This window comes from Myotis lucifugus, unplaced genomic scaffold, assembly GCF_000147115.1.
Source record: "Myotis lucifugus unplaced genomic scaffold, Myoluc2.0 scaffold_438, whole genome shotgun sequence".
In the NCBI taxonomy this organism is placed as follows: Eukaryota; Metazoa; Chordata; class Mammalia; order Chiroptera; family Vespertilionidae; genus Myotis; species Myotis lucifugus.
In genome coordinates, this window is record NW_005871486.1 from 24120 (window position 1) to 31864 (window position 7745).

The 7745-nt window shown below is 46.2% G+C and overlaps 1 long non-coding RNA gene across 1 annotated transcript; it reads right to left on the bottom strand.

The window, feature by feature from the left end:
- Positions 1–6090: 6090 nt before the first annotated feature.
- Positions 6091–7686, bottom strand: LOC106699544. Its single transcript, XR_001351170.2, has 2 exons — positions 7630–7686; positions 6091–6420 (listed from the first exon to the last, which is right to left on the bottom strand). It is a non-coding gene; the product is annotated as an uncharacterized LOC106699544 (long non-coding RNA).
- Positions 7687–7745: the final 59 nt, after the last annotated feature.

The following is a 7745-nucleotide window of genomic DNA, read 5'->3' on the forward strand; positions in this document are numbered from 1 at the left end:
TGGAAGTCTATTTCTTTCACCAGATAGGGGAAGTTTTCTGTCATTATTTCTTCAAATAGGTTTAAAATATCTTGCTCTATCTCATCTTCTGGCACCCCCAAATTCGGATGTTGGTATACTTGAAGTTGTCCCAGAGGCTCCTTACACTATCTTCATATATTTGAATTCTTTTTTCTTTTTGCTTTTCAATTTGGGTGTTTTTTACTTCTTCGTACTTCAAATCTTTGACTTGATTCTTGCGATCCTTTAGTCTGCTGTAGGATCTCTGTATAATATTCTTTATTTCAGTCAGTGTATGCTTAATTTCTAGTTGTTCCTTTTTCATATCCTCGAGGGTCTCACTAGACTTATTGAGGGTCTTACTAAATTTATTGGTGGTCTCACTAGACTTATTGAGGGTCTTACTAAATTTATCAGCGGTTTCTAGAAAATTCTTGAAAAACCTCAAAACCGTGGTTTTGAACTCTATATCCAGTAGTTTGCTTTCCTCCATTTCTGTCATTTGTGACCTGTTTCTTTGTCTCCGCATTTTGGCTGCTTCCCTGTGTTCATAGATGTTTTTCTCTGCTAGGTGTCCTATAGGGCCCAGTGGCTCAGCCTCCCCAATTACCTGAGGTGGACACTCTTGGTGCACCCCTTTGTGGGCTGTGTGCACAGTCTTGTTGTAGTTAAGCCTTGATTGTAGTTGGTATCACTGGGAGGAATTGACCACCAGGCCAATTGGCTGTGAGAATCAGCTGTGTCTACGGTGGGAGAACTTCTATGCTGGAGACACTCTGATGGGGCAAGACTTGCTTCAGTGGGGCTTTGGTGCTCACTGAGTCTGCCCCCTGAGTATGTTCCTTATGGATCTGAGGAGTTGTAATCTGGATGGTCCCACTCTGACCACTGGGTACACTGGCTCTTGAATCTCTAAGGAGGTGCTAATTTAGCCTTTGCCTGAGGCTTCCCAGCAGGAGCTACAGAGAGATCTGCAGATTCCTCTTCTTTGTTTGGGATTTGAAGGTGCCCAGATGAGGCCCAGCTGTGAAGCAATGCAAGCTGCTGTGGGGCCTTGGGCCTTCTTTTGGAAATTCTGTGTCTCTCTGACCCAGCTGCAGTTTGTTAGGTAATTTTAGATTGCAAAGGGCCAGGTCATTCATATGCAAAAGCCTCTGTGCACAGCTTGGGTGGGGCGGGATCTCAGGGAATCAACAGGGCGGAGCAAACAGCTATGGCTGATTCTCAGCCCTGCCCCTTAAATGCCCCATTTCTCATTGTCCCACGGTAATCACTGCAAGCACCTCTGAGAGAAAGTCGCCCTCGAGTTCTACCCGCTGCCAGACAGTCCAGTTTCTCCCCGTATGATTCTTGGTCTCCAGAGACTCATCTACAACTGGAGTTGGAGCCATCGGGAGCTTGTGTCTCCCTCCCGATTGAAAAAGACAACCGAGTCCTCAGTTGCCAGCTCTTTCCGCACGTGCCTCTGTATCTCTGCACTTTACTTCCCCACCCCCTCTGAGTCTCAGTGTGCTTTTCTCTTTCCTTCTAATTGTAGAATTTCCACTCAGCCAGCCTTCCTGTGGTTCTGGATGATGTCTGTTTTGTCTTTTAGTTGTATTTTTGAAGTGCTTGTGCGAGGCAGCAATTTCAGGTGTTTACCTATGCCGCCATCTTTGTTTCTCTTCCCTCTTTATTAGATAGGATTTCTCTGGAGTTTCTTTAAAGAAAAAAATCTTTTCAATAATTATTTTGTCCTTTTAGTTTATTTTTTCTCTGTAGGGCTTGAGCAAAATATTTTCTAGGGATATTGTGTAGTGGGCTGCAAGTGTGCTCCTTGTGAGTTGAGCTCTGCAAAGGTGTCACCCTTCGGTCATCTCAATCTCTCTTACGTGTCTCGGTTCCTCTCCTGGTCGTCTAAAACAGCCAGAAGGACTCAAGGCGCTGGTTTGCCAAACAACATGTGCGATCCCCGGGTGAGCCAGTAAATTAATTATAGTTGAGATGGAATTCTCTATAGAGCAGCTTTCATGTCCTGAGAAATAATCTCTGACACGTCCACAAAGGTTCTTAGTCACCGAAAAGCACCCAGTGATTTGGGCAGCAGGGACAAATTGCTCCTTCTCTTCGGAGTTAAACTTAACTCTCATTCATATAGCTGTTATTTGCTCAGGCTTACAGAAAAAGCCGACTATGCTAATTGTGAAGCTGACTACGTCAATTGTCATGTGTAGTCACCAACTTCTGACAATGCCAATTGTCTAAGAAAGGAGGGGCACTTATCTGAGGTGTCCCTTGAAATAAACTTTAACCGTGCAGGTTTTCGGAAATTCAAAGTAGTTGCCAGCAAAAGGAATACTTTATGCAGGCAGGACCATGGCAGGCAATTTCATCTGACCTTGTATTAGTACTAGAGGCCCGGTGCACAAAAATTTGTGCACTCAGGGAGGGTCCCTCAGTCCGGCCTGTGCCCTCTGGCAGTCTGGGACCCCTCAGGGGATGACCACCTGCTGGTTTAGGCCCGCTCCCTGCCATTCAGACATCCCTCTGGCAGCCCGGGAGCCCTCAGGGGATTGCATGTTTTTCTTTTATTAGATTAGATCATGGTGTGTTTTTTCTTGCCATCATTAACCATAGTAACTGTTGCTTATGTATTAAAGTTCTATTCCTGCTAAGTCTAGAAGCTGCCTCAGAATCCTTCTCACCATTCATCTTAAGTCTGATGCTTAGTTGATCAGAATTAATACCTGAGATGAAGCCTCTTACTGCAGATGTATCCCAGAATGCATGGCATCCTCTCTGCTTTATGATCCAGCTAATAATACATTGCCTCAATCATGTTGACTGAGGTCATTTTCCCCCTTGCAGTTTCTAGTAGTAGATTACCATCTACTGCCTAGGAAGTAAAATTGACTGTCTCCGTGTAGATCGCAAAATAAGGCATTTTTCTCATCAATAAAATTTCATTCTTTCAGCATGAGTAATTTTGTCAACAACGTTTTGAGGCAGTAACAGTTTATAACAAATTGAGTGAATTATTGTTTCAGGTACTGTGCTGTGTCATACACAGATTTCATTTTATCTTTGCAACAACTCTATACAGGAGGTACTATAATGACACAGATGAGAACACTGAGGTATAGAGAGATCAGGTAACTTGACCAGCAAAACCCAAAAGTGGCTGAGTCTCATTTCAAATCCATGAGCCTTGGCATTTAACCATTACACTCCACTCAGTATTGTGTTAGAGCCTGCTCTTACTGGCTCACAAATTTTCAGGAATTTTGTAAGCTGGTTGTTAAACATGTTCATTATTAAAAATTAAATTATATAATCTTAAAAGTGAATAAATTACATGAAAACCAAAGGAAATAGATACTCTAAATTCATCACTCCTCATTTATTGACTACATTTTACTGTTCTGACTCTTGACATTATTTATATCTTTTGGGTCTTTCTGGTAGAATATAATAGTGTATTACTGCATGTTTCTCCTCAGCTCTGCATTTAGTGGCATCACATTAGCGGCTGAAATCAGCCTTGGATGGAGAATTTGTGCCACAGAAATTGGCCAACAGTATAAATCAGAGTTTTGTTTTCTTTGATTGAGAGCCAGTTGTTAAACATTTATCAGCACAACACTGACCACATTGGTGGTGGTGGTCTTGTCAGAATGTGTTAGATTATGCAGGTGAAAATCTATTTAAACAGATTTGATGTAGGTATTTTCAAAGATGGAAGAATTGTTCCTGTCAACTATGTTAGTTGATTCATATCTTCACTAATTGTCATCATTGCAAAGTTTTCAGTCCCCATATGCATTGCTGGATATAATATGTCATGCCCTGTCCCTGTCCCCCTCCCTTTGTAGCCTTTGTTACCTTAAGGACTCTAGTTTTCCATTTATATGTTTAAGTACCAACCTTACCAGCTTAAAAATGTAAGCTTTTAACACTGCTCTGTTCCGTATCCTTCCGATGAAAAGTGGAGTTGGGTTGCGGCACAGGAGAGAAATTCAGAAGGGGAATATTGGAGTAATGACTGCAGTGGGAGAAGAGGGAACTATTTCCCGGGATGCAGGCGCTGGCGACCTGGACCACAGTGCTGGCAGCTTCTCCCGGTGGCTGCAGCCTGAGACCTCAAGTCGGATGGCTTGTCCGTCTCCTGGGCCACAGCCAGCCTCAGGTGCTGGCACCTGGACCGCAGGTGGGCGGCTTCTCCGTGTCCCCTTGTGATACAGTGGGCAGCTTCTCCAGCGGGCTGCAGCCTGGGATCACGGGGCAGGCAGCTGCTTCGTCTCGTAGACTTCAGCCAGCCTCAGGCGCTGGGGCCCGGTTTCTCAGTCTTCCTGATGACATGGGGCGGACGGATGGAGGGCAGGCAGCTTCTCTGGCCTGCTGCAGCCTGGAGTCAAGGGCAGGCGACTTCTCTGGCCTGCTGAGCCCTGGGATCACGGTCAGGCAGCTTCTCCTGCCTGCTGAGGCCTGAGGTCACAGGCAGGAGGCTTCTCCAGCCGGCTGCAGACTGGGTTCAAGGGGTAGCCGGCTTCTTCATCTCCCAGGCCGCAGCCATCCTCAGGCGCTGGAGCCAGACTTCTCTGTCTCCCCTGACTTCTGCATCTCTAATAGGCCTGGAGCGGCCAGAGCTGGATGCTTGCATGGTAGCTGTGGCTGCAACACAAGTATTCAGACTCTGGCCTCTGCCATCTTTGTTGGGTTAATGTGCATATCTCTGGATGGGTTTTGTGGGCGTGGCTGGTGGGCGTGGCTTGGGGTAGCAAAGGTACGTTCAATTTGCATGTTTGTCTATTATTAGGTAAGATAATTATTATTGCCAGAGGAACTATGCCACACAAATAGTTGCAGTTACAATTCACACATCGATTTATTCTCTTTTTATCATTGCAGTGGGTCCAAAGCTTATTAACACAGAACACACTGTTACAAAATTCCTGGTGCCATGGGTACAGGCTTAAAGGGAGCTCCCAAAGTGTGGCTTCCTCTGGTGGCAGCAGGGGCGCCTTCTCTGGCTGGCTGGTCAGATCAGGAACCAAGTTTCAGTTTCAGGGCGGCGTTGCCTTCAGAGATCCCTGCACACAGCTTGGATCTACCTGAGGCCCCACCGTTTGTTCGTCTGTCTTCTGGCACCAAGCCGAGCTGAACCAAGTGGGGAAGGGGACTGCGCCCAAGCTGAAGGCGATCAGCGAAGATAACTTCCAGCGATCAGAGCCACCAGTGCAGCGCAGGGATCAAAGCAATTAGCAAGGACCAGGCATCCAGCAATCAAGCAATGACCAACTTGAATGGCCTATAGTACCCACGCAGTCCAGGGGGGAGTAGAGGATTCTGGTAATCAAAATGCATAACAACATCTCAAGTTTAACAGTAGTTTCTATGGGCATATCAGTAAACAAACTTTGCAAGCACTCGGTTTCACTCTGAAGAGGGGGAGGAGTATATGTCATCAGACATGGTTATCAGGGCAAGTCACTCTAAGTCAGCAGTCTGAGTTCAAACCCTTATCAATGGAATACACACGCTGGAATGCAGTGGGGAATGTGTCCTTAATATCACACTTTAAGTTTCAGGACAGTTAACTCAAACCTTTTAAAACCTTTTTAACATTTTTTGGCATTTTTAAACATTTCTTATTTTACTACCACAAAGCACCATCCTCTATCCTTCCATATCCCTTTGCCTGCTTTAATTTTTCTTTACAATACTTGTTCTTCCACTTTATTTTATCATTTATATGTTTGCTCCTGCTCTGATTTTTCCAATGGAAGAAAATGGAAGGTTAGCTCCATGAGGACAGGTTCTGCACATCTTATTCATCCTGTATAACCTTGCCTAGAATAACACCATCACAGACTAGGCCCTCACATTTTATTTTATGGATGGATGCACCGTTGGATGAATGGATCAATGGATCAATTGATGGTCAGTGAATGCATGGATGGATGGACGATAGATCAATGGATGAAAGGATGGAAAGACTGATGAATGATAAATGGATGGATGAATGGATTCATGAATGAATGGGTAGATGAGTTGACATCCAAAATGCCACAGGGCAACACCTATAGACCAAAGCACAAAACACTCCAGCAATTCTTGCACATGAATGTAACTTTATTTTTAGCTAAAGCCCACTCATATTTGCTCTTCCAGACACCTCTGAGGGGGGAAAGTGTGGTTGTTTCTAGCCCAAATTTCAGGATCTGGGAGTAGAGGAATGAGTAACACAGGACCTGAAGGCTGCCTGAGCCCTCTAGCGTCCTTAGGAGGCATCTGCAACCCATCCTTTCTCCTCAGATGTCTGGGGCTGAGATGTCTTTGGCACAAGGAGGCTGGACAATACCCCTGGTCTTAGCTGAGTGTGGAGGCAGCAGTGAGATGGTGGGGCTGGCTCTGGTGGATGACGAGGACCATTTGCAGGAGCTGAGGATCAGAGAAGTCGTATCAAGTGAAGCTTAAAAAGGACACAGGACACAGGAGGTGAGTGGCTTTGGCCTCTGGGACCCACTGCCCCTACCTCCGCCAATGTCCTTGCCTGTAGGACACATTTTCTTTTCTCAGCTCAGAACTTTCCCAAACATTGTTTCTAAACCTGGGAGACACACGGTAGTACCTGTCTTATTTTGGAGTTGGATATTCCCATTCCTTGTCCTCCCACCTTTCAAACTGGGGCGTTCTTAAGGCCAACGCCAGGACAGTCACCCACATGCCTGGCCCAATACCTGTATGGCCAGATGCAACATGCTCCCTGAGGATGCCCAGACCTAGGGGGCAGGGAGTGGTCTCTGTGTAGGAAAGGTCCAGGATCAAGGCCAACCTGAGGCAGGGTTCTGGACATGAACTGACCTGAATGAGGATTTGCATTATCTGACTTAATCCCCTCGACAGCCATGCCAGGATGGTACTGACTAATATCATTCTCATGCCATTGATGGAGAAACTGAGGCTCTGACCACACTGCCAGTTTGTGGTGGAGCCTGGATTTGATACAGGTCTGACTCCAGAGCCAGTGTTCTTGGCACTAGAATGGGTGCCTATAGTTCACGTGAATATTTCTGGAACAACTCAGGGGTCACTAATTGGATAAAAGGAGGGATGAACTCTGGCCAGTGTGGCTCAGTAGGTTGGGCATTTTCTCGAGCACCCAAAGGTTGCTGGTTCCATTCCTGGTCAGGGCACATGCCTGGGTTGTGGACTGTCTTGATCCCCAGTAAGGGGCGTGCAGAAGATAGCCAATGGATGTTCCCCTCTCACATCGATGTTTGTCTCTTTCCCTTTCCCTTCCTCTCTCTCTCAAAATTAATTCTTAAGATACATATTGTTTTAAATAAAAAGAGGGATGAAAGAATCTCAAGGTCCTGGCCAAGGCAGGTTGCTTCACACTCCAGGCTATGGCCTTCAGGGGACACGTGCTGTAATAACACCAGTTTCTCAAGCTACCCCACTCCAGGGCTCATTGGGTAAGAACACAAGGGTGGAGTAGTCTGCCCAGAAGGGCTCGCCTGTGTTTCAGGCCACCATTTGGGGGAAAATTGCCTCATCATTTCAGAGGCAACCAAACCTCTGCTTCCCACATGTGACTCTTCCCCACCCCACCCCCACCTCCGCCCCAAGCTTTCCCAGGTGACGCACCAAGTGTCTGGAACCCCTCCATTCTGCCATGTCCCAGCTGTCTCCACCAGGCTCCTGTGGAAAGTTTGTACCAGTAAAGGGGTGTTCTAGAAACCCCATCAGCTCAGGGAGTGAAC